Source organism: Bos grunniens, chromosome 15 (genome assembly GCF_055505025.1).
Source record: "Bos grunniens cultivar Pamir isolate PY7600 chromosome 15, Bosgru_T2T1.0, whole genome shotgun sequence".
NCBI classification, from domain to species: domain Eukaryota; kingdom Metazoa; phylum Chordata; class Mammalia; order Artiodactyla; family Bovidae; genus Bos; species Bos grunniens.
Genome location: NC_141179.1, coordinates 40,848,111 through 40,875,781, shown reverse-complemented (window position 1 = coordinate 40,875,781; position 27,671 = coordinate 40,848,111). Strand labels below are relative to the sequence as shown.

Genomic DNA, 27,671 nt, shown 5'->3' with positions numbered 1-27,671 from the left:
GTTAGGGGCTCAGCAATGCCTGGGGTATGATTGGTTGGGGCTGGATACAAAGGGTTCCTGTATAAAGCAAGGGCCTTCGCTTTATCCTTTTAGGGAAGTTCATTCTCTCTGATTGCCTCTCCTCCTCCTTTTGGAGATGTTGCTAGAATATCTCTGCAGCAGGGGCCCAGCCTATACTAGTCCATCCTTCACACTGAAACTGTCAGAACATTTGCGCCAACACCAACCACCAGCTCTGACCTAGTCCCTCATTGACTGGAAATCCCCCTCCTCTTATCATCCCATTTATAACTGTGGTTTTAAACCTTAAAAAGAATAGTAAAATCAATGCATTTTTTTTCAGTGAAATATCAGTATATAAAGCTGAATACCAGGAGGCAGTAAAGTATAGAATTGTCATTAAGTATCCGGACTCTAGCATCAGACAGAGCTGGGTTCAAATCCAGACCCTGCCACTTATATAATTCCAACAAGTTGTCTAATTGCTGTCTTCATTTCCTCACCTGTAAAATGGGATGTTGGCGGTTCTTAGTGCATGGGGCTCTTTTGGAGATCAGAAGTGATTACTTAGGAGAGTGCCTGGCTGAGCATACGTGCTCAATAAAATGTTGGCTCTTATTACTAGAATATGAATCAATCTTCTAAGTTCTCATGTGTAACATGTATTATCATTTTATTATACAGTTGTATAATTAATATTTAATTATACAACCCATTGCAGACAGTAGTTTGGCTATCTGTATGAACACAGAACTTTTTAAAAATTAATTTTATTTTTTCAAACCACTTCAGACTTATAAAAATTTTGAGGAGTACAGAAATTCCCATTTGCCTTGCATATAGTTTCCCCTATTGTTAATTGTTAACATCTTACACTAGTATGGCACATTTGTCACCATTAATGAACCAAGATCGATACATAATCATTAACTAGGCTCTGTACTTTATTTCCTAGTTTTCACCTAGGAACGTCATTTATCTGTTGCAAAATTGCATCCAGGATAGCAGATTACATTTATTATTTTTTTTAAGTGTGATAGCATTTTATTTTAGTTTTTAGAATACTTATTTACTTGGCTGCACTGAGTCTTAGTTGTGGCATGCAGAATCCTGTTCCCTGACCAGGGATCGAACCTGGGACCTCTGCATTGGAAGTGCAGAGTCTTAACCACTGGACCACCAGCGAAGTCCCGGCATATTACATTTAATTGTCACTCAGAAATGGAATTAGGCTCCTCTAAGGAATTAGGCTCCTGTTGCCTGTGACAGGCTCTCAGACTTTCAGGAGTACTGGTGTTTTGTAGATATTTTGTAGGATGCCCCTGTATTGGAATTTGATGTTTCTCTCCTGGTTACCCTGGAGTTAAACGCAAGAATTTGCAGTCAGTGGATCGTGGATGGCTACCACAGAGTTCTTTTAGCTTCAGCATCCATGAAATTAGAATCAAATGTCTGCGGGAACTCTCAAGCACAGTTTGGAGAATCACGGTTAGATAAGCAGGGCCCTTGGTGTGGCCTATGAGATCCTTCTCAGCCTGTCCCACCCACTTCTCTAGCCTCTTCTCCCAGCTGGGAGCCCTCCAAATTCACCACAGTCCCCCAAGAAGTCTGGGCCTTGATGTATATTGATTCTTCTATATTGATGTATATTGTATATTGATGTATATTGATTCTGGAATGCCTGTCCTCCTTTCTCTGTTCAGCTACTTCTTGGCCTATGAGATCCAGGTTAACTCTTGCCTCCTCCCTGATGTCCTTCCCACTTTGCCTAAGGAGGCTGACACTGTCCCCGGGGTTCCCGCAAAACTTGGCATTTCTCTCTGTATTGTCCTTCTTGGTACAGGTATTGGTCCACCTCTCCCTCTGGGCCAGAAGCTTCTTGAGAGCAGGGACTGAGTCATAATCCTGTCTATTCTTCATGCCCGGTGTGAGGCCTGGCATGCAGTAAATGCTCGAGAGCTAGCTGTTCAGTGAACGACTCTGACATTTAAGAGAGGTGCTGTGTCTGTACCAGCCTTAACACAGCATGTTTCCTTGATCCTAAAAATGTGGGTGTCCCTGTGGATGAAGGATGCCAGTAACCACCCCTTGGGTGGCTCTTTTAAAGCCACTTTCTCCCTGCCCCTGAGGGGTGTGAGTACATGGTGTGAACATGGAAAGGGCCACCAGGGGGCTCCAGGGAGCAGCTCACCGACCCAGCCTGAGAGGAAGATTGAGTGGTGGCTTCAGCAGCCAGCCATGAGTCCTGCAGAATTCACAAAAAAAAGTGTGTCCAAAGAGAGGTCTGTTTTGCTACTGATGTACCAGGCTCTGTAGCAAGGACAGGATGTACCAGCCTGTTCTGAAAACACGTGTGGGCCCCAGACAGTCTTTTTCCCCCCGAGATCTCTGCCTGCAGAAATTCGCACAAAAGATACCGATAGCCAAGAAATAACATTTGCAGGAGCAAATGATCTCGTTACAACTGCCAGCAGACCTTCACTTCATTCAGATATCGGAGTTTCTGCTTCCACTGCAGAGTTAATAGTTCTCCCTGGATTGGAAACTCTTAATGGATATTACTAAAGCCAAGATTATCACTGAGAAATTGGAGCCAAAATCTCAGGGCTTTTTTTCAATTCTATGAGAAGGGGGAAAAAAATAGCTGAGTTAATTTAAGATAATGAAGTTTGAATTAGAAATTTTTCTCTGGGGTCAGTAACCTCTTTAATTTTGTCCTTGTGGCTGGTATTATTAACACTCATAAGAATAACAGTAGCTCTAGTGTATTGGGTACCTACTCCATGTTACACTCTGGATGCCCATGCCAGGCACTTGCCCTTGGGCATCCAGGGGGGATTAAAGCAGCATAATCCTCACCCGTTCTGCTACAAAGATAAGAGCTCCGTCTCATAGGTGAGGCAGCTGAGGGTCAGCCACATTAAGTGGTTTGTCAAGGCTGGAAATCAAATTCTTTCTGGCTTCAAGACTTGAAGTCTTGTCAGTCACACAAGCACACCCCAAAAGGATCTAAAATAGCTGCCAATCATGAAACATGTCCGTGCTCCAGGGGATGGGATGGGATTATTGCAGGAGACAGAAAGATATGGTATTGCAAGTAAACCCATCATTAATAATAATGATAAAAAGGATGATGGTATCTTACAGTTCTGGGGCTACAAGCTTCCTAGCACTCACGGTAGACAAATGAAAATGCGGGGGGTGGGGGGTGGGTATCTGCTAGAATTGAATGAGGTTTGCACTCAGAAGACTTTTATAGTTTAAGAGCAAAGTTAAGATGGAATCTCTGAACTCGCATGTTTTAAGAGGCAGACTCCTCCTCCTAAGGGTTTTGACCCAGCTGCTCATGATCCTCCCGCACCCACCTTCTGCTTGGCTCCCCAAATGTGACAGTGATCAGGTGAGGTGCCTATCGGACAGGTTCCAGGAAACTGGCCCTGGCGGCTCCCTATCCCAAAGGCTCTCTAGCCAGAATTTCTGAGAATGAGCATGCTAAACCATAGAGCCCAGAACCAAACTTGGAGAACACTCCAGCCCCAGCTGAAAGGCATTAATTGTCTATCCACAGCTTTCTTAAACAGGAGAGCATTTGTAACTGGAGCGCAAAGCAGTTTCAACACAGAACCATGACTAAAGGAGGATGTGCAAAAACCTCTCATACTTTTGTCCCATAGCCTGAGTCCCTTCAGAAGCCTCCAAGCTTCTCAGGACCGGGTGTGTGCCATGCCCTTGGCCGGGCATCACGCGCCCATGCCCGGCTCATCCTTGGCCAGTTCACTTCGCTGTGCTCCAAGACTTACCCTGGGGTCAGCATGGAGCTATTAATTATTTTTGTCAAACCTTTGTCAGCAACTTCATCCCCAAAGAAGTGGTTTGTGTTCCCTTTGGCAAGAGTTGTGACTCTAGTAAATAAGAGATAATTATACTCGGGTTTTAAAATTAAAACACATAAAAAGCTAACAGTACCAGTGAGGAGTTACTTACGTTTTACGGCAGCCTGCTTCCCTCGGGACAGCAGACTGAATTTGCTGTGTTTCATGCAGACTCTGAGGGGTTTGAAGATAGATTTTTATTTTAAGAGGCCTGAAATCCTCTCTTGCTTCTAGTTAGTATGAAATCATGCTTCACATTCTTTCGTATGTTAGCACCTTTGGAGGAATTTAAGGCTCCAAGACTGCAATTAAAATGTGAGCATTAAGGAGTCGCAAGATTAAATGAGAGAATGTATCAGAAAGCATTTGGAGATGTTTCTATTGCATCATGTTCATTCTATGTGCATAATGCTTGGATTTGGCAGGGAAGGAGAAAGGCGTTCTTGTCTTGTGGCTGCTGAGAATTTCTTTTTTTTTTTTTTTGTCCTCTGCTTTGTGCTTGGAAAGTGAAAATATATTCAAGTGAGTCCTTACAAACATTTGATCTTGTTTTCATAAGAAGTGAGAGGAATTGTGAGATGTAATTTTAAAAGTGGAAATATATATTTTTTTCTCATGTAGAATTATTTGCTTAGCCCCGAAGATGGGGTCGGGAGAGAAGTGTGAGGTGTGGCTGACCCTTGCTGCCTGTTCACAATGAACCTCTCCTTAGTGTGCCTGGGGGAAGCTGCTGAAGTTTTGCTTCGTGGAGCTGCTGAGAGGAGGAGACATCCTGCCGCTGTGTCAGAGGACCTAATGCCATAGAATGAAGGGCTGTGCTCCTTTTAGAATGTAAGGCTGGCTGCGGAGCCCACCTGGGCACTGGTGGGCAGGCTTAGCTCTTTGCTTTTCACCCGCGTGCCCCTCCCCCACCACCTTGATGAGTGATGTGCGGAGGCCAGTAGGGAGCACCGAGGACTCCAGGACTTGGGGAGAGTTTATGTCTGAGAAGTGAGCTGCCAACTGTACTTACACAGATGGGTGTTTGGGCTCTGGATATCTATGAATACACCCCAAAAGACATTGTCGGGCCCGTAGGAGTAAAGATGGTGTGGGAAACTTGAAACCAGGATTCCAACGTGGTGGAGTGGAGAGAGTTAAATTTCATGTGTTGTGTGCTAAACTTTCTCATAGGGCTTTCATATCTGTAAATAATAGGAGAAAGCCCTCTTTTGACAACCCTGCGTTTAAGACGTTTCCACCACTTTGACTATTAAGTGGCATTATCTTGCCCTCCCCACCCCCACCCCAGATGTGCTTTGATAACCGGGCAGCACTCCCTGATGTCATCAGTACTTAAATTTATTTGGAGGGATGAGGAGAGTTTTAGCCCTTGAGAAACAATGGCCAGTGTTTACTCTCCAGGGGAATCAGCCTTTACATCATCTGAACCTAAGACATTTTCTGAACTGTAATATATATTATCACAGATCTTAATTTGAGGCATAGATGTTAGAATAATTTCATTTTGAAATATGGTGGTAGTAAAATCCAGCATTAACATGAGCAGTCAGTAATTCAAACTTTTATTTGCTCTGGTATCAAAGGACTATCTTTCTGCTCCCACCAGCCGCGTGTGGGGAGCAGGGAGTGTGGGCGTGGGGGGAGGGGGAAAGATTTAGCTTTTTGCTGATTATAGTACTTTTCCAGTCCAATTCGGTTTTTTTCTTAAAGAACTGCTTCCCCTCCCCCCGCCCCTTTGTAACTGATTTGTTTAGTTTTTGAAGTCCACAAGAGTCCTGCGTGGCTCCCTGGATCTTTGTGAAAAGGCACATGACCTTTCCCACTAAGCTGTTGGCGCTAATCTATGCATGCCTTACCAGGGGCAGAAAGTTTGAAAACTTATGAGAACTGTTTATAATCTCCATTTGTTTCCCCCTTTCAACATCTTAATGCCACAGTGAACTGGCTGTTTTGGCAAAGAGGTCTCAAGTGGGATGATTGAGGGGGAATTTTCCCCCTTGGTGGAACTGATTGACTAGCCTATGTGAGCTGCTTTAGAAAACTTTTCATCTGTAGAATAATTTTGGCCATTATGAACATAAATGGCTTTGTCACCCTTTAGCAGGCAGATGGAGCATGTGTTTCACATTATTAATTCGAGGCGGCGTTAGGGCTGGTTGAAGCAGCTTTTAAGAAAGCAGAGTCTACACGTCCCCATCATGCTTCCAGTTCCACTGCAAAAGGCAGTGTTCACACTGCCCAGGGTTGCGGAACAGCCCCTTCTGATGGGAATGCTGTGTGACAGGGACCTTGCCAAAAACTAATGGATCATTTACAGGAAATAAGAAGTTAAGGAGGAGGATGAGTCAGTAGACTTCAAAGCGAACCCATTTCCACAGAACTTAAATAATGAATACCAAAGACTGAGGATTTCACAGACAGCTTCTCCAGCTCTCCGTGCAGCTGGAAACTTCGTGCAACTCCAGTACTGTCTGCTCTGATACAGGGTCCCAACTGCTTCAGGAAAGAAGAGACGATAAGGAAGGCAGGGAGAAAGAGTAGGGCAGGGATGAAAAAGAAAGAAGGGGAGTGATTTGAAAAGAAAGATAGAGGAAGAAGGATGGATGGGTGGATGGATGGGATAGATGGAAGGAGGGATGAAGGAGAAGGGAGAAGGAACAGAGGGATGGATAGGCAGAGGTTGGGGGTGTCAGATGGTGGGTAGTTAAGTCTAATTTTGTACAAATATATTTTGTGTGGCAAGTATCCTGGTACCCCTCTCACGTGGGTCTCTCTTTAGCGGACTGTGCCGTGCTGTGCTTAGCCACTCAGTCGTTGAGTGGATTACTAAAGTCAAAATAAAATTGTGTATCTTTTAAATGCCACTTAGTCATTTATGAGATCATAGACAAGGGGTTTAAGGAGTTTTCTTTTGGAACTGCTTATGATGGAGAACTGTGTTTGAGAAAATTGAGGGCTGGTTCAGATTACGAGCATAGCGCAGAGGTCCCTCACTTAAGGAAACTTGTATATATCAGTGAAACAGTTGGAGTTGGGAGATTTATGTGTATGACATAAATTTTTTTTTTTTTTAGATTTAAGGGAAACTTTATTCAGTCTTTTCCAAAAGCAACTTAGTTTAAAAATCGAATTGAGATCAATAGAGAAGGAAACCCTAGACAGATAGACAAACACACACACCCACGAAGGGAAGGTAGTACAGGGAGGGCTGCTAAGTCAGATTCTCTCCATCTTGGAAGTGAGGTCATCCCAGATCCTGGTCAGCTCATCCTCTTTAGTCTTCTGCTCAACCACCTCCTCCAGCGAGTAGACTCGCATCTGCTCCTTCCTCAGGACCACCTGCAGTGCCAGGGCATCTGTCGGGGCCTTATTCCAGACCTGCGCAATCTCCTTGTTTGCCTGCGGAAGCTTCTCCTCCCCCTGGGCCTTCAGCACCTGGTACTTCTGGCCCTCCTTCCTGATCCTCTCTGTATAATCCTCAATGCACTTCCTCGGCGACTCTTCATTCCTGCCGTAGCCTTCGATCACCTTCTTCTGTTTCTCAGACGGCTTGACGAGGTCGAAGAATGACTTCTCCTTGTAGTACAGGTCTGCCGTCAGCTGAGCTTTCTCCTTCAGAACCTTCTGGATCTGAGCCTTGACAAGTTCCTTCTCTTTCTGAGCTCCTCCATCGCGTGGTCCACAGTCCCCTCAAACCCGTCCATGATCTTTCCCGTCTCCAGGATCCTCTCCTGCAGCTCCGCGCACCTGCCCTGCGGCGCCTCGTTCTCCTGCGTGACCTCCACCGCTGTGTCCAGCGGTTCCACTTTCAGGAGTTTATTCATTAAAAATAATTAGACAAAGGTATGAACACTGTGTGGATAACAGCATTGTTCATACTTGTAAAAACCTTGAAATAAACTTATACGTCTAATAGATATCAAGTAAATCATGGCGTATGTATATTGCATATACTATAACATCATCAAAAATACAATGCGGTTCTGTATTACTGACATGGAATGATTTCCACAGTATATTAAAAAATTTTCAGAAAGTATATGCTTATATGTGTATAAACATTTATATTTACATTGAAAAAAAGTCTGGAGGGATATACCTAAATGTTAACAATGATTAAAACTAGGGAGGTAGGGTTGGGGTGATTTTAATTTTCTTGTCTACAGTTTCTCATTTGTTTTCTACAATGAATATGTATTACTTGCCTACTCTAAAAAAAATTGAAAGAAAAAAAAAACAATTGGTAGAAGAGGGGGATTTTTCACTGAGAGAGGATTTATTCAAGCTTTTTTCCCACAGACAAGGGCCCAAGTTAAGTTTGTGTTTACAGAGCCCCTCCCAATGTTGGAAGGGGGAAAAAAAAACCTTCCCAAATGTCAAAATCCTGTTTCTGGATCTCTTTTGCTTCAAGGGCCCTCTGGTGCCAAGCCCTCCTTCTTGCTCATAGCCTGACCTGAGTCCCCTCGGGTGGCCAGATGCCCTTGCAGCCAGCAGCACTGGAGGAGGAAGCAGCAGGGGTACCTCTGGCCAGATGGTAGGTACCCTTGCCTCTGGGCTAGAGACTCTAGGTTCCAATGGCAAGTGACCAGAGACCACCCAAGGCCAGCATTGGTATTTTAAAAGACTTGGGGACTGGAGGGGGAGGAGAAATCACTTATTTAAAAGAAGAAACCCTAGACTGCCTGTCATTGGAAGGTTTTTGCTGGACCCAGGCTCTCTTGGTCTGGAGGAAAACCAGAAAGTGCATTCGTGCCCTGTTCTCAGAAGTTCTCCAAGCACAGCATGGGCCCATCGAGGGTCTGAGGCAGGGGGTGGGGGCTTTCTCTGCCTTTTCCCTGATAAATGCTTCTACTTTCCGGGTGGTGTGGGGTTTTATTCCCTCACTGTGGGCTTGACGAGGGTGCTCTGGCAGGTCCTGACCACTGTGTCTGCTCTTCCATCTGCTGCAAGGCCATGGTGACCTCTGGGACTACTTCCCACTCTTGTCTTGATTTTTCTTTGTTGGATCCAGCTGGTCTCATCCCCGGGGCAGGATGGGTGTGGGAGGAGGACCAAGACAGTTGGGATTCTTTAGCTGGTGGGTTGCTGGCCTGGAGCAGAGCCCAGCTTCTCAGCCATCCCTGCCACAGCCTCCCCCCACCGCCTAGTTCTTAGTTGGAATGGAAGATTCAGTTCTATCTTGGTTTGGAATCAGCGTGCTGATTGCTTACTTCTCAGCAACCGGACCTCATTGGAGCCAGACTTAATCTTTGTTCATCACCCACTGGCTATGTGATCCAGGCAGATCATTTAACCTTTCTGAGCCTCTGTTTCCTCATCTGTAAAATTTCAGCTTTACTGGGGGTGGAGGTTGGAAGGAAGATGGGTAGGTTGAAGACTTACTTCCCTAACATAGGGAAGTGCTTCGAATAATATCTCACACACTGTAATAATATTATTACTGCTGTGATAACTGACATTGACTGAACAATACTTTATGTCAGGCAGTTTTCTAAATACTTTGCATATAGAAATTTACTTAATCCTCACAATGGCCTCTGGAGTAGATACTAACTAATCCCACTTACAGATGAGAAAAATGGAACCATGGAGAAATTGAATTAACTTGCCCAAGTTAGTATATGAATTAGTGAAATAACCAGGCTGTGACCAAGAAGTTTTTTTTTTTCTTTTTTTAATTGTGGTAAAATACACATAACATGGGCTTCCTAGGTAGCAGGAGACCTGGGTTCGATCTCTGGGTCAGGAAGATCCCCTGGAGAAGGAAATGGCAACCCACTCCAGTATTCTTGCCTGGGAAATCCCATGGGCAGAGAGAGGAGCCTGGCAGTCTGTAGTCCATGGGGTCGCAAAGAATCAGACATGACTGAATGACTAAACAACACATAACATAAAATTTACCATCTTAACCATGTTCAAGTGCAGAGTTCAGTGGTGTTAAGTAAATTCACATTGCTGTGCAGCTGATCTCCAGAGCCCTTTTTCATCTGGTAAAACTGAAGTTCTATATCCACTAAACAGCTATTCCCTATTACCCCTCGCCCATCCCAGACCCTGGAAACTACTGTTCTACTTTCTGCTCCTATAAGTAGAACCATGCAGTATTTGTCTTTTTGTGACTGGCTTATTTTACTTTGCATAACGTTCTCAAAGTTTACCTATGTTGTGGTATGTGTCAGAATTTCCTTTCTAAGAGTGAATGATATTCTATTATGTATATATATATACACCAGATTTTCTTACCCATTCATCTGTCCCTAGACATCTGGCTATTGTAAATAATGCTCTTATGAGCATAGATATATCAGTTAGAGTTCCTGCTTTCAGTTCTTTTGGGCATATACCCAGGGGTGGAATTACTCTGTCTTATGGTAAATCTATTTCTAATTTCTTGAGGAACAGCCATACTATTTTCCATTATGGCTATACAATTTTATGTTCCCACCACAAGAATTCCTATGTCTCCACATTCTCCCCAACACATGTTTTGTTCATAGTAGCCATCCTAGTGGGTATGAGGTGGTATCTCACTGTGTGTGTATGCGTTTTTTACAGATTTTGCGGTGTGGACATTTTTAAAGTCTTTACTGAATTTGTCACAGTATTGCTTCTGTTTGATGTTTCGCTTTTTGGCCCTGAAGCATGTGGGATCTTAGCTCCCCAATCAGGGATTGAACTCGCACCGCTGCCTTGGAAGGAGAAGTTTAACTACTGGACTGCCAGGAAAGTCCCTCATTGTGGTTTTGATGTATGTTTCCCTCCTGATTAGTGATGTGAGCTTCTTCTCATGTTCTCCTTGGCCATTTGTGTATCTTTGGAGAAATGTCTATTCAAGCTCTTTGCCCATTTTTTAATCAGGTAGTTCATTTTTTTGTTGTTCAGTTATAGGAATTTTTAATATATTTTGGGTATTAACCCTTTATCAGATATATGATTGACAAATGTTTGCTTCCATTCTGTGGGTTGCCTTTTCACTCTGCCGATTCTGTCCTTTGATACACAGAAGTTTTAAGTTTGGTGTAGTTCAATTTATTTATTTATTTTTTTACTTTTGTTGCCTTTGCTTTTGGTGCTGTAGCAAAACAAGGAATACTTTTGGGTGATCTATAGTTGAGGAAAGATGAGGGAATAAGCAAATTCTGTTCATTTTGTTTGGAAAGGTAAGATGTGAAGACAGGAGCCAGCACCCTTTGTGGTGTTGAGTAGTGTAGAGAGACTTAAAAAAAAAAAAAAAAAAAGATAAGAAGCTATAACTAAGCAAAGGCAGTTTGGGATTGGATCCCAGCCCAACATGAAGAGAAAAAGAGCCTAAGAATACTGTATTAGCAGACAATGTTTGCAGCAGAAAAAAGAAAAAGTCCTAAAGGGCTGAGAGCCAAAAAGTCCAAGTAAGAATAAAAAATTAGGAGAAAATGGGGAAATGATGGGTCTTTGACAGTCTAAAGGGGGGAAAAGGTGGTGTGCATTAGAGAAGGATTATTGGGTTGAAATTTGAGCAGGGAAGTTAAAAAATTCTTCTGGCTGGGCAAAAAGGGAGATTCTACTGCCGGGGAAAATGGATTTTGCAACAGTAGGGGAGAAAAAGCAGGACACAGAGGTAGTGAGGCTGCTAATTACGAGAGGGAGGGCTTTTCAGAGACTCAAGGAAATGACTGCAGAGCTAAATTCTTAGTCCCTTTCAGCCTTCCCTGTCAGGGGTTCCAGCAACAATGAATCGAGCACAGCCAGAGCAGGCGAGGAAACAGGAGACATGGCAGCCCTGAAGAGTGTGCGGAGAAATATCTGAAGCCCATGTACACCCTTTGGTTTCTATTATTTATGTTAAAAATGGCGAGCACTGTACTGTGGCAGGAAGAACCCTGGCCATGATTGCTGCTGCAGACCCCTGAAAGGCAGGAGAAGTCTTCAGTGTCTGAGGCAAACAGACCTTGAACAGCAGCAGCCTGGCCGGAAGACAGTGCCACAAGCCAGGGGAGAGTTCACCTGGAAAGAGCACTGTGCTGGGAGTCCAGAGGCCTGGTGCCTTCCGGCTTGGCCATAAATTCACTCTCCTTCAGTGATTCCTCGCATCTTCTTCTAGAAAACAAAGGTCACAGCTAGTTGATCTTCTTTTCAAAGAGGCAAAGAGTCTTATTCAAATGACCTGAAGTCGATGGAGATTATTTTAAGGACGTACGTGGACAAGAATTCCGAAGAAGCAGAACCGCTGGGCCAGCGGCTGAGCAGCCACCACAGGAAAGCTGGAGGGAGGACCGTGAAGGGTGCTCGGAACCTCAGGCAGCAGGAGAGGCCTCAGTGGTAGAAGTTTCTGGACTGTTCGTCTGGCATTCTGCCACTAACGTGACTCTGTTCTGTTCTCTTGCTACTGGCTTCCTGCCCCTCCTCTCTGGATCTTTTCTCTCCTTTGCTCCTGCTTGAAGTAAGGATTGTTCTGTGCTCTGATCCTGAGCCCAAGACTTGTTCTTAGAGGATAATGAAGATGATAATAGCAGCTAACATTTATCGAGTGCCTACTATGTGTCAGGTGGTGTTAAAAGCACAAGATAGGTCTTAAATTACTTTATAGTCTTAGCAATCTTGTGGGGGCAAGAACCACCGTTATCCCCAGCTGGAAAAAGCTGAGGCCCAGGGAAGTGATTTGCTGTGGTCACACAAATAGTAAGTGTCATAACCAGCATTCAGATTCAGTCAGTGAACTCCAGAGCCTGTGCTCTGCACACCACCCACTGCTCCCAGCAAGGAATGGGAGGAGTGAGCTGCCAGAGGTCTTCAATTCCTGTTTCCCTCAATGGTTACCCAAGCAGCAGTCATCTGTCTGTTCATATCAAACTGTTTAGGACATTTTTGGGGGGTATTTTTCAATCTGTACCAGCTCTGAGAGTTAGTGCTGAGTTTACTGTATGTAACATCTTGATGGACTCCGGCATTTGCCATTATGAATTGCTTGACATGGGTTGGTCAGGGAGGCAGGCCGACAAGAGAGGAGATTGAGGATCTGGTTCACTACACATTCATGGCACAGACAAGGGCATTCAAGCCTGGTAACAGAGGGGTTACAAACATCTCAGCCCTACTCGGATGTCTAGGCAAAGATGTGGGACTAGAGTTCAGGGTGGGGGTGGTCACGGTGGACATTAGGCCATGAGAATGAATGAACTTTCCTGGAGAGAGTGTACAACGTGGTCAGTCTGACTATATTTATCAAATTCTTTCTCTGCGAGTCTAAATACCGGATGAATCCCAACAACAGATTTTTTTTTTTAATTTGCCTTTTTTTTTTCTATTTTTGTGATAATTTCAGACCAGTTTTGTTGAAATGGACTTCCCACGTGCGTAGGCTATCCACTAAGACATGTCTCAACTGCTTGCCTCTAATACCTAACTGCTCAGGCCATGCATTACAGTCAGGTTGGTGGTGATTGCAAGGGTAGTCAGAAATTAAGCGCTTGTTGGCAATCATCTAGGTGCAGTGCTTTTAGTCATGTATGTATTTTGGTGGGAAACAATTGGCTTAAGTTCTTCAACTGAAATTGTACAATTATCGTCTGTGCACTCCGACCCTTAAGCCATGAAGTAAAAGGACAAACCAGAAGGATGTGTTTCAAAAGTACTGGGGCCGATCAAATCTTTTCTGATTATGTTCTTTTGGAGTTTAACTGTCTAAGCTCTAGAATATGGAAATGGATCATTCCTGGAGCATTCTGGATTGAGTAGTTCAAGATCTATTGATAGAATTCAAAGCCTCCGTAGATGGCTGTGCCAGCCAGATGCTGCTGCTCTAATTTCACTTCTCCCTGCATTTGGAGAGCAAGTGTCCCAGTCAGGTAAGGGCTTCCACTCACAGTCATAATCTTCTGTGTATGATTGGAAATGTTCGGGAGTATGCTTGCTCCCATTTAGGATTCTTACACTTTTTTTTTAACTTAAAAATTGTTCCATGTTTACATTTCTATCCATAGATCTACTTATGTGTTCCCTATAGTTTTTAATAACTTCATGGAGTCCTGTTGGGTTGCTATACTGAATTTACTTAACCTGTTCTGTGATTGGACGTTTAAACCGGTTTGATTTTGCTTCTTAGTAATATGCCATTAGAAACTTTGTTCGCATTGCTTCCTTTCTTCCTTTCTGTCTCTCTTTTCCGTTTGAGTATTCCCTTGGGAATATAGCCCAAAGAAGAATTAAGGATCAGAGGTTTCATAGCTCTTGTTGCATGGCAACAGGCAGCCAGCAGAAACGCTGGAGCACTCACAGTGCTCCCGGTGATGGCTGAGCACGCTCGTTCCCGACATCTCTGCCAATATTGTTCTATCATTGTCTCTTGTACTGTTTGTTAGTAGGTTTACTGTTATTTTGACTCATATTTCTTAAGTTATTACTGAGGTGGAACATTTTCTCCATGTTGGTTTATTGGGTACATTTCCAGGGAGCATAATGTGTATATAAGAGGCTGGCACAGAGTACCACTTTTTAATGTTCCTTCTCTCTTTTCCCTTTCCCTCTTTAGCCGTTTGTCAAATAGGGTGTCATTACTGACGACAGTATGTTTATATCATAATATAAGATTTCATTCCTATTTTGGATCATAAATATCTGTTATAATTTAAAACTTTATTTTGCTCCTTTTATGTTTGTTTTGTTAGTTTTTATTAGACTTTTTATTTTTTAAATTGAAGTACAGTTGATTTACAGTGTTGTGTTCATTACTGCTATACAGTGAAATGATTCACTTATCCATATATATTCTTTTGTAAAATATTATTTCTATTATGGTTTGTCATTGAATATTGAATATAGTTCTCTGTGCTTTACAGTAGGACCTTGTTGTTTATCCATTCTATGTATGAAAGCTTACATCTGCTAACCCCATCCTTCTGCTTCATCCCTCCCCAACCTTCTCCCCCTTGGCAACCTCCAGTTTGTTCTCCACGTTTGTGATTCTGCTTCTGTTTCATGGAGAGGTTCATTTGTATCATATTTTAGATTCCACGTATAAGGAACATCACATGGTATTTGTCTTTCTCTTTTTGACTTACTTCACATAGTACGATAGTGTCTAGCTGCATCCATGTCTGCAAATGGCGTTCTTTTCTTCTTTATGGCTGAGCAGTATTCGATCGCGTGTATGTGCCGTGTCTTCTTTATCCATTCTTCTGTTGGTGGACATTTAGCTTGTTTCCATGTCTTGGCTACTGTGAATAGTGCTGCTGTGAACACAGGGCTGCATGTATCTTTCTGAACTATAGTTCTGTCTGGATATATGCCCAGATGTGGGACTAGTGGATCATATGGTAATTCTATTTTTAGTTCTCTGAGGAACCTCCATACTGTTTTCCACAGTGGCTGCCTCAACTCACAACAGTGTAGGAGGATTCCTTTTCCTCCACATCCTCTCCAGCATTTATTATTTATAGATTTTTTTTTTAAATGATGGCCTTTCTGACTGGTGTTAGCGAGTACCTCATTGTAGTTTTGATTTGCATTTCTAAAGGAGATCAGCCCTGGGTGTTCTTTGGAAGGAATGATGCTAAAGCTGAAACTCCAGTACTTTGGCCACCTCATGCGAAGAGTTGACTCATTGGAAAAGTCTCTAATGCTGGGAGGGATTGGGGGCAGGAGGAGAAGGGGACGACAGAGGATGAGATGGCTGGATGGCATCACCGACTCGATGGACGTGAGTCTGAGTGAACTCCGGGAGTTGGTGATGGACAGGGAGGCCTGGCGTGCTGTGATTCATGGGGTCGCGAAGAGTCGGACACGACTGAGCGACTGAACTGAACTGAATTATTAGTGATGTTGAGCAACTTTTCATGTGCTTCTTGGCCATTTGTATGTCTTCTTTGGAGAAATATCGATTTAGATCTTCTGCCCATTTTTGCATAGGGTTGTTTGCTTTTGTTGTTGTTGAGTTTTATGAGCTGTTTGTATATTTTGAAAATTAAGCTCTTCTCAGTCACATCATTTGCAAATATTTTCTCCCATTCTGTAGATTATCTTTTCATTTCTTATGGTTTCCTTTCCTGTGAAAAAGCTTGTATGTTTTGATTAGACCCCATTTGTTTATTTCTGTTCTTATTTCTTTTGCCTTGGGAGACTAAGAAAATGTTGGTATGATTTATGTCAGAGAATGTTTTGTTCATGTTCTCTTCTACTAGTTTTATGGTGTCATGTCTAATGTTAAATATTTAAGCCATTTTGAGTTTATTTTTGTGTATGGTGAGATGATCCAACTTTCTTAATACCACTTACTGAGAAATTGTCTTTTCCCCATTGTACATTCGTGCCTGCTTTGTTGAAGATTAATTAACCGTAGGCATGTGAGTTTATTTCTGGGCTCTCTATTCTGTCGCATTAATCCAGTTGTCTGCTTTTGTGCCAGTACCACACTGTTTTGATTACTGTAGTATCAAAATTGTAGCTAAAATACTAGTTTTGTAGTGTTGTATGAAGTCTTGGGAGAGTTATGCCTCTTGCTTTATTATTTTTTGGGGGGATTGTTTTGTCGATTCCTGGTCTTTTATTATTCCATACAAATATTAGGATTATTTGTTCTAGTTCTGTGAAGAATATCATGGGTAATTTTACAAGAATTGCATTAAATCTGTGGATTATTTTGGGTAGTGTGTCCATTTTAACAATGTTAATTCTTCAATCCAAGAGCATGAAATACCTTTCCATTTCTTTGAATCTTCTTCAGTTTCTTTTATTAATGTTTTATAGTTCTCAGAGTCAAAATCTTTCACCTTCTTGGTCAGATTTATTCCTCAGTATTTTATTTTGGGGAGTACAGTTTTACAGGGCATTGGTTTTTTTTACATTTCCTTTCTGATACTTCATTGTTGGTATAAAGGAATGCAACTGATTTTTGTATCTTAACCCTGTATTCTGCTACCTTACTGAATTCATTTCTCAGTTTCAGTAGTTTTTGTTTGGTGTCTTTAAGGTTTTCTATATATAGTATTTTTCTCATCTGCATATAATGACAATTTTACATCTTCCCTTCCAATTTGGATACCTTGTATTTATTTCTTTTTCTTGTCTGATTGCTGTGGCTAGGACCTCCAAGACTATGTTGAAAAAAAGAGATGAGAGTGGGCGTCCTTTTCTTGTTCCGGATTTTAGTGGGAAGGCTTTCAGCTTTTCACCACTGAATGTGAGTTTGTCATAAGTAACTATTATTATGTTAAAATATGTTCCCTTTATACCCACTTTGATAAGAATTTTTATCATGAATGGATGTTGAATTTTGTCCAGTGTGTTTTTTCCTGCATCTGTCGTGATGTGCATATAGTTTTGTCGTTTGCTGATGTGGTGTGTCACATGGATTGATTTGCATATGTTGAACCATCCTTGTGAACTTGGGATGAATCTCACTTGGTCATGGTGTATGATCTTTTTTATGTGTTGTTGGATTTGATTTGCTAATACTTTGTTGAGAATTTTAAAGGAGACTTTAAATAGATTTTAAAATATTTGAGTCTACCTTCTTCCTGCCTTATATTAATAATACTATTTAGTCAGTAGTCATGAAGTCATCTCTCTACTATAACTGGGGTAAATATACTTTTTGATTAAGTGCTCTCTGAGTTTAATTAGTTCATTGACCAATTTGGAAAGTATTCTCATATTTGGTAAGTTAAGATTTAATCTACTTTTCTTCTTATTGATACCAGATTCTTCCACCAGCATTTAGTAGATGGTGATTCTCTCATCCACTTATTGTGATTCTTAGTTTTTGTTTGTTTGCTTGCTTGCTGTATTCTAAGGACTTATAGGTACTTAAATTCACCCCTAGAATCACTATTTTATTGGAATCTTTATCCTGGCTTTGATCCAACAAAATTCAGTTTTGATGAAGATTACTTTATAATATATCCTTAAATTTGATTATTACATCCTCCTCCAATCTTCTTTGGTATTATTGTGTATTTAGTTTTACTTATAAATTTTGCTAGTGATTTATCACATACTAGAGCACTCTAGCCAGAGAAGGCGATGGCACCCCATTCCAGTATTCTTGCCTGGAGTATCCCATGGACGGGGGAGCCTGGTGGGCTGCAGTCCATGGGGTCCCTCAGAGTCGGACACGACTGAGCGACTTCACTTTCACTTTTCACTTTCCTGCATTGGAGAAGGAAATGGCAACCCACTCCAGTGTTCTTGCCTGGAGAATCCCAGGGACGGGGGAGCCTGGTGGGCTGCCGCCTATGGGGTCGCACAGAGTCGAACACAATTGAAGTGACTTAGCAGCAGCAGCAGCAGCAGAGCACTCTAGCAGGAATTTAATTGTTCTTATGCTAATCTATTTTTGATTTATAGACTAATGTTAGTGATATTACTCTAAATCAAGAGTAGTGGCTCTATAAGAATTGCTTTATTTTTAAGTCCCATTATAGTTTGATATCAATAATTTCTACTTCACCATGATATGCTATTCATCTAGATTCATCTAGATTCTCAAGCTTTTTTTTGTTTGTTTTTTTCAGTACTGGGAATCGTATCATTTTTCATTGCCTTTTCTAGCTTTATATCACTGGTATGTATTTGGTTGGTTTTGCATTCTCTATTTACACTATTGGGCTTCCTTGGTAGCTCAGACAGTATTATCTGCCAAAAAAGTAGTATTTTTATTTCTGCCTTTCCTATATTTATTCTCTATTTCTTATTCATCATAATCTTTTCTACTATGACTTCTAATAGAAATACTGAGAGGAGAGTCTTAGACCTCTGACTATGTTTGCAAAGTAAAGCCCTTGGGACTGCGTTATCCATTATGGTTAGCTGCTAGTCACTGATGGCTATATTTCAATTCAAATAAATTAAAATTCAGTAAACTGAAAATTTTGGTTTCACATTAGCCATGTTTATGTGTACAATATGCCACATGTGACTCGTTGCCACTACACTGGACAGTGCAGGAATATTTCCATCATTACAGAAAATGGACAGCTCTGATCGAGGCTCTCCACACTAAAAATAATATTGATATTCAGCTTTTAACCTACAATCATTTTTATCTTAAGGAAAATATCCCTTCTTCCTAAATCAAAGGTTTCTTATGAAGAGGTAGTGTTGAACATTAATGATGGCCCTCTCAGAATCCACCAAAGTAATTCTTAGATTTAAAAATAGATTTTTCTTATCAAAGTGTTGAACAATCCTAATAAATTTCCCCATGTAGTGCAAATTCTATCTTTGTAGAATAGCTCATATTATTCATTTTTGAAAATTTCCCCTGTCTATAGGATATTATTTGTGATTTACTAAACTATATTCTTCAGTAAGATAATCTTATAATTTCAAGACACCTCCACCCCCCACAGTATTGTCCTCATCAGATGTTCAGTCACGATATTATTGGCTTCCTAACATGACTTTATGGTATATAATGGTTGGATGGCATCACCGACTCAATGGACATGAGTTTAAGCAAGCTCCAGGAGTTGGTGATGGACAGGGAAGCCTGGCGTGCTGCAGTCCATGGGGTCATGAAGAGTCGGACACAACTGAGCGGCTGAACTGATATTTTGAAACAGTTTATGTAACTGGTATGTGAAAATTTAGTGATGTTCTCCTGAGAATTCATTAGGGGCTTCTTTTAGAAATGGATGGATGGAGCAAAATTTTCCCAAACAGTTTCTCTGATATGAGTCTTTTCATGTTTATAATTTGTTATCCAATATAACTGGTTTTTTAATCCAATATAATTGGGCTTCCCTGGTAGCTCAGTTGGTAAAGAATCCACCGGTAATGCAAGAGACCCTGGTTCAATTCCTGGGTTGGGAAGATCTGCTGGAGAAGGGATAGGCTACTCACTCCAGTATTCTTGGGCTTCCCTTGTGGCTCAGCTGGTAAAGAATCCGCCTGCAATGCAGGAGACCTGGGTTTGATCCCTGGGTTGGGAAGATCCCCTGGAGAAAGGAAAGGCCTACCACTCCAGTATTCTGGCCTGGAGAATTCCATGGACTGTATAGTCCATGGGGTCACAAAGAGTAGGACACGACTGAGCAACTTTCACGTTCATAATTAATTCGTCAAACACCATTGAATGTAAACTTCTGGTAGAACACCAGGCAGCATGCTGGCTGACAAGATGAATGTGACATTGGCCGTCAAAAAGAATGAGGATTTTCACGCCCCCTCGTCATTGGATTCCTCAAGGCTTCCCCCTACCCCTCAACCCCTCCAACTGGACTCCCCAGCTTGAGTTCCCAGGTCAGTCTCCTTCTCTCCCCACCTCCATCCCTTGACCTCATTACCTCTGCCCATCTCCGAGTTTCTAATGCAGAGAATACCTTTTTCCTCTTCACCTTTCATTCACCCTGAGGATCCACCCAAAGTTTCTGTCTAGGATTTTCTCTGAGTGATTTCTCTCTGCTCTCATCTTAATGTATTCCTTGATCATGTCATTCTTTTTGGCAAATAACTATCCACAGCCTTGTCATATTATCTAATTATCTTCTGTGTCATTATGTATGTCTCATATGTCTAATATCCCTGTAGGGGTGAGAGTGGAGGGAGATTTCAGGTTTTCTATTTCTTTTGTTTAGCAAAGAGAGTCCAATACATAAAGCTGAGTATGTGGATGAAGTTAAGAGATACTTATTGAATAAGAATTTTGATAAATTAAGGATTCTCATTTCATTACCAAGCAAAGCCAATAAAATCTGTGGCCAAGGGCAAGTTTTATGTAACCTAGGAGGAGAAAAAGGCAAAGGAGATTCCATAAAGGACCAGACTCATCTTCCAAGTTCGTTAATTCAGCCGCTATTTCCCCTTCACTAATAGATGACTCTTGAGTACCTAGCATGTGCTGGGTGTGGGAGATACAGGGTTGAACAAAATCAATATAGTCCCTGGCTTCATGGTGTTCACACCCAAGTAGGGGAGATTGGTATTAAACCAGTAAACCAATAAGTTGTTGGTTTCAGTTGGTTTTCACTCACTAAGTCACATCCAGCTCTTGGTGACCTCATGAACTATAGCATGCCAGGCTCTCTGTCCTCCACTAATTCCGGGAGTTTGCTCAGATTCATGTCCACTGAGGAGAAGGAAATGGCAACCCACTCCAGTATTCTTGCCTAGAGAATCCTGTGGACAGAGGAGCCTGGGGGCTGCTGTCCATAGGGTTGCACAGAGTTGGACACGACTGAAGCAACTTAGCATGCATGCATGCGTTGGAGAAGGACATGGCAACCCACTCCAGTATTCTTGCCAGGAGAATCCCAGGGACAGAGGAGCCTGATGGGCTGCCAGACACAGAGTTGGACACGACTGAAGCGACTTAGCAGCAGCAGCATGTCCACTGAGCTATCTGACCATCTCATCCTCTGCCACCCCCTTCTCCTTTTGCCTTCACTCTTTGCCAGCATCAGGGTCTTTTCCAATGAGTTGGCTCGTCTCATCAGGTGGCCGAAGTATTACAGCTTCAGCAATAGAGCTTCCAATGAATATTCAGGGTTAATTTCCTTTAGGATTGACTGATTTGATCTTCTTGCAGTCCACAGGAATCTCAATGTCTTCTCCAGCACCACAATTTGAAAGCTTCAGTTCTTTGGTGCTCAGCCTTCAAATATATAATTCCAAATTGTATTAAGTGCTATAAAGGCAAGAGAAGGATATTGACAATTAAAGTTAGCCTAGGTGGTTGTTTAGGGCCTCAGTCAGTGCAGGAAGTGACATTTAAGCTGAGTGCTAAAGGATGGGTCATTAGCCCAGTATAATCAAGTAAAGAAACCAGGCAGAGGGAACAGCTTGTGCAAAGGCCATGAAATGTGAAAGAGCTTAGTGGGTCTGAGAAACCATCAAAGGCCATCGTGTCATTGAACATTTAATTAACTGTTCAAAGAAAAAAGTGTTCCCTAAAATAACAATTATAATGTTAGAAAAACTAAGTCGTTAAAGATCTGTTGTGATAGTTGGTGAATATTTTTCTTTAATTTTAGACATTAATTCTGAAATATATAGCTTTCTTTTTTAAAATCTTACCATTTTTTCAAAAGTCCAATGGACCTGACTGATATTTGAACATCATGCCTGCCAATATGCCTACAAAGTCATTGATAAATGTCCAAATGAACCCAAATTGTTGGTCATAATTTTAATCATGCCTTTTTTTCTTCTTTCTTGGGAAGAAAAAAAAAAAAAAAGAGGTGTTATTTTGACTTTTGGCTAAACATATTGTGTTGTAGATTATCCTTCAATGAACTATTTAAAATGTTTAAATTAGGTGCTACTTAAAATTTTATTTTATTATACCATCAATAGCCAATTTAAAAGAGCCAACTATTTCTAGTTAAGAAAAAAAGGCCACTGTATGACTGGAGCTTGATGAATAAAGGGGAAATTTCCTATGGTTGAGGCAGATTCAGATTCAAAAGTACTTGGATTTTAAGCTATCTGACATACATTTTAGAGATTTTTTTTTCCCAAGCCAATGTATGTGCCTAGTACTGTCCAAGTAATATTACCGTGTATAATCTTATTTAATACTGAGAACATCCAGATTACATGGGTACTTTATTATGCCCATTTTCCAGTTGAGGAAACCAAGGCCTAGAGATGTTAAGCAGTTAGCCTGGGGTCACACAGAATATTGGTGAAAGAGTCTATATATAAACAGGTTGCCTTGAGCCTCCAGAGCCTAAGCCTAAGCTCTGACCACTGGGTCAGAGCCTTGCCAGAAGGTCACTTGACCACTGTGTGGCTGATGGAGTTAGGCAGTAAAGGAGCAGGCAGATAAATTAGGAGACTCTTTCAATGGTCCAGGTGAGAGGTCAAAGCTTGGACCAGGGACTGTTGTGTAATTGAGAAGAAATTGGTATTTGGGGGTCAGGGCAAAAAGTTAGAAAAGGAAATATGATATAAGGGAATAAATATGCTTTACTTAGACTCTTTTTTTAAAAAATCTTTGAATTCTTATTTTAAAAAATTTAGAATTTAGGGGGAAAAAAAGTAACCAGCAAAAGCATAGCAAGAAAATAAAATTAGGATCAGAAATGAAGTACAAATCAAACTAATAATTGATAAGTAGAAAAAAAGAAAAGTGAAAAATGATAATTATTATTAAGTGAGTCATTTGTATGGAATATTATTTATAACTCCTAGCTAAATTAGCTAACCAAGCTGAAGCAGATAAGTTGAGTGAGATAATGAAATTAGTCAACAATTTATTGTTATGAGATGTGAGAGGAGATATATTGCCCTCCGTGGGGCCCGTTCTTTTTCTTTTTTCCCCCCTTTTCTTTCCCTGTCTGTTGAAGTCTGACCAGTCTGCATTATCCTGTTTAAATCCCTTCCTAAAATAGAAAAATGAAACCATCAATGTGTACACATGGTTATTTTAGCCCAAATCAACAATTACCAGCAGTGGAGATGGCCTTGCCTTTGTGCAAGCAAAGGTTACATTATATTCAACCTTTTCTGTTGAAGGGAGCAGAGATGGGTTTCATCTGCTTTAGAAATGCTTTCTACCCCAACAGACGTATTATTAAAAAGCAAGTTTTGTAAGTTTATCATGTGGATTATCAAGTCCAATGAACAAATCAGAAGGAAACATCTGTGGGTGAATTTAGGTTATGCGTTCAGGTGCAAAGGTCAAGTATAGCTGCTGTGTTACTTACTTTTATTCTCTTGAGAAAAGGTGAATGCACAAAGCTGAGAAGTAAATTATCATCAGGCTTTCCAGCTGAGATGTGAGGAAACCTGTTTTCGGTTTCCAGGGAGCAGGACTGTGTCTGTCTAGGTGTGTGCCCAGAAACTCCTGTAGTGAGAGGGCAAGAGAGAGGGGAGGAGACCCCGGGAGCGACTGCCGAGGCCCACTTCATGTAAATGAGAGATTCACCTGAGTCTGCTTCGAGACTCCCTCCTCCTGGGAGAAGTCTTCACATCTGGGATTGGACCCTCCTTAGAGAGCCGGCAGCCCTCTTCCATGGTTCCAGTTGCTTTCTATAAGAGGAATTAGGAAACTTGCAGAACAGTGCGTGGAAGATGAGCAGAGAAGGGCAATAAAGGAGTCTCGAGCCCTGTGCATTAGACATGAAAAGAAGGAAGGAAGGAAAGTTAGGTAAACTGAGAGAAGAAGAGAAGCAGCAGAAAGGATGGATAACTAGATGCTAACACTAGGCCATTCAGTCATTCATTTGCACACTCATATATGCATTAGACATTACTAAGCCAGGACAGAGTGGGCTCCTGAGATGGCCAAGGTACCATAACCTTTAGGTATCTTCTCTGGATGGTCCGCCACAAGTTCACAGACACTGGTGTGCCTAGATGTTATATTCAAAATCCTTGGCATAGCTTCTGGCACATATTTGGTACTTAGCAAACCCTGACAGTCATCACATCACCAGCATTGTCATCATTACAAAGCTGTGAGATCCTTGAGGACAGACAGGTTGTTCTTACATCTTGAAACTCCTGGGTTGGCAAAGTGTCTAATGCAGAGATCAGACTCCATGAACCTTACGTTGAACTATCGACCAACTGAATGGAGACACTTTTGAGCACCTAACTCCATGCTGGCACCTTTAAAAGGCATGGAGAAAGCTTCTGAGACTGACCTTTGTCCTAAAACAAGATGGGGCATAAATTTAAAACGTTTTAAATTGAGAAGTCAATATAGGGGTTGCATTTGCCAAGTGCCAAGTGAATGGAAACAGAAGGAGCTTCAGGAATTTGGAGGAGGAGCAAATTCTGTCAGTTGATAGGGAGTGGGTGATATGTATTAATCCAGAATCTAATCAGGTTCAGAGTTTTAAAAGAAGCGCACCAATAAATATTTAACAAATAGCTCTCTAGGAAAAAAGTATATGTCTGAATGCATGTGTAAGTGTGTTAGTTGCTCAGTCGTGTCCTACTCTTTGCCACCCCATGAACTATAGTCCACCAGGCTCCTCTGTCCATGAAGTTCTCCAGGCAAGAATACTGGTGTGGGTAGCCATTCCCTTCTCCAGGGGATCTTCTTGATGCAGGAATCGAACCCAGGTCTTCTGCATTGCAGGCAAATTCTTTACCATTTAAGTCTTACTGATAGGAAGATCTATAGCATACAATTCACAAGTAATAATACAACGTCTAATACTCTTTGTTGTAGATTTCACACTCCAGTTGATTCTCACTGATTTTTTTTTTTTTTTGCTATTTTTGTGTTGTGTTATCCATAGCTAGCCTGTGATTGCGGTTCAGCCATGGTTTGACTAATGGAATTTCATCCCAATCCGCCCACTCTTGCCCAATGCATTTGCTGTCGGAATTTGATACGTGATTTGCTACTTTTTTACCCTTGTACAATAGTTCAATCTATGATTTTTCAGCTTAACGATGGTGTGAATGCTATATACATTCAGTAGAAAGAGTACTTCAACTTTTAAATTCTGGTCTTTTTCTAGGCTGGTGATGAGCTACCGGTTTGATACTGTCTCGTGATGCTGGGCAGTGGCAGCAGCCACAGCTCGCAGTCAGGCATCCAGGGGTGAACAGCCCATACTCTTATAACCTTTCTGTTCTCATATAACCAATCTGGTTTTCATTTTCAGTATAGCATTCAATCAGTTACATGAGACACCCCACACTTTGTTATAAAATAGGCTCTGTGTTAGATGAGTATGCCCAACTGTAGGTTTATGTAAGTGTTCTGAGCATGTTTAAGGTAGGCTCAGCCAAGCTATGATGTTTGACAGGTTAGATGTATTGAATGCATTTTCAACTTTTGCTATTTCCCCTGGTGGCTCAGATGGTAAAGAATCTGCCTACACTGCAGGAGACCCAGGTTTGATCCCTGGGTCAGGAAGACCTCCTGGAGGGAGGGAGGGAATGGCAACCCACTCCAGTATTCTTGCCTGGAGAGTTCCATGGACAGAGGAGCCTGGCAGGCTACAGTCCATGGGGTCACAAAGAGTCAGACACAACTGAGTGACTAACCCTTTCACTTTCTCTTTCAGACTTAATGATGGGTTTGTGTGTTTTGTCGCTCAGTCATGTCTGACTCTTTGCATCCCCATGGACTATAGCCCACCAGGCTTCTCTGTCCATGGAATTTTTCAGGCAAGAATATTGGAGTGGGATGCCATTTCCTACTCCAGGGGATCTTCCCGCATCAGGGATCAAACCCACGTCTCTTGTACCTCCTGCATTGTCAGGCAGGTTCTTGACCGCTAGCACCACTTGGGAAGCCCCAACAATGAATTATCGGGATGTAACTTCATCGCAAGTCAGGGATGATCTTTGTTATGTTCACTAAACTGAAACCTCTTTCAGCTTCAGCATTGCATTTGTCAGAGCTTACTCATTCACCACCAACCTCAACACCTTCTTTGCCCAATCAAATAATCGTTTTCAAATACTGGGAGGGTAATTTTCCTTTTTTTTATACCATTCACAATGTAATGACTCCAGACATGACTCACATCTGCATTATTGACATTTCTTCCATTACTTTCTTAACTGTAGATAATCAACAGAACAAGAAACCAAGCTCTGACCTGCAGTATTTTCTATGTACATACTTGTAGCATGCTTTCCTGGCGGCTCAGCGGTAAAGAATCCACCTGCCAATGCAGGAGATGAGGGTTTGATCTCTGCCAATGCAGGAGATTTAGGTTGGGAAGATCCACTGGAGAAGGAAATGGCAACTCACTCCAGTATTCTCTCTTGAAATCCCATGGACAGAGGAGCCTGGTGGGCTACAGTGAATGGGGTCGCCAGAGAGCCAGACATGACTTAGCAATGACTTCAACAACAGTGTATAAATACCACCCCATCGTGGCCAATTTTGTGGTACCTTTGAATGTGGACTTGGGAAGAGAAATGTTATACAGAACATCATTATACAGCATTTCTACCATATAGATCCCATAAATGCAAATAATCCCAAGAGCATAGATAACAGAACAAGTAATGAATGTTGAGTATTTATTACCCTTGTTTTTCAGTATCATTAATTATAAGTGTATGACTTAAATTTTAATAATGGCTGTTTTTAACAACCAGCCCCATGAATTCCTGAAAAATGTAATACCAGAGAGCTGGTCAGAGCAGGCTCTAACACCCCAGTGGCCCCCACTCCTAATGAGGAGGGAGGTCTCTCTGGGGAGGAGCTCTGTATACCTCCTCCCCCTCCCCGCTCCCAGACATACAGGGTGTAGTTGCTCATGCCGCCCCAGCAGGAAAGCTCACATAGAGGCTCATTTCTTTCCAGAATCTGATACCAGGCATTCTCTGGGGGGGTTGACATGGATCTTCCCAGGTCCATTACTCACCCTGATCCTGACGTTTAGTGCAGTTCCTAACAACTCTACAGTTCACACTTACTTCCATATCTCTTTCTTTAAACATGAGAAAGAGGAGCACTGGGGCCAGCCGTCAAGTCGGTTGCCCTGCAGTGTTCTTCACAGCCCCTCCCGCCCAGCCTCCTGAAAGAGACCCAAACCTGCCTGACGGGTTAGAGAGGTTCTCAACCTTTTTTTTTTTTTTTTCTGCCACAAGAACAAAGAGACATAATTCCTAATATAAAAAACACATATTTTTATCAGGAAGGCATAATTTTATTGAAAAATTTGACCAAAACGAGCTCTGCTGGCTCCACCCTCAGCTATATTTTCCTTTCTTAAGCAATATTCCTTTCACACAGATGTGAAAGAAAACCACCAAGTGGGAGATTGGAGTAACCTGCCTGCTGACACGTAGCACTTCATTTTTGTGTTGGTTGGTGCATAGCTGATCCCCCATTTCCACTAGTACCTCCCGCCCTGCATGGGCAAGCTTGCCCCTCCCAGACTGTGCCAGACCCTCCCA

The 27,671-nt window shown here is 41.9% G+C and overlaps 1 protein-coding gene and 1 non-coding gene across 3 annotated transcripts in view; one reads left to right on the top strand and one right to left on the bottom strand.

Annotated features, from left to right (window-relative positions):
- The window catches only part of PARVA (parvin alpha), a 179,548-nt gene that overhangs the window by 36,078 nt on the left and 115,799 nt on the right, over positions 1-27,671 (top strand). The window lies entirely within an intron of this gene.
- Positions 1,114-1,186, bottom strand: TRNAG-UCC (transfer RNA glycine (anticodon UCC)). The gene has a single exon. It is a non-coding gene; the product is annotated as a tRNA-Gly (tRNA).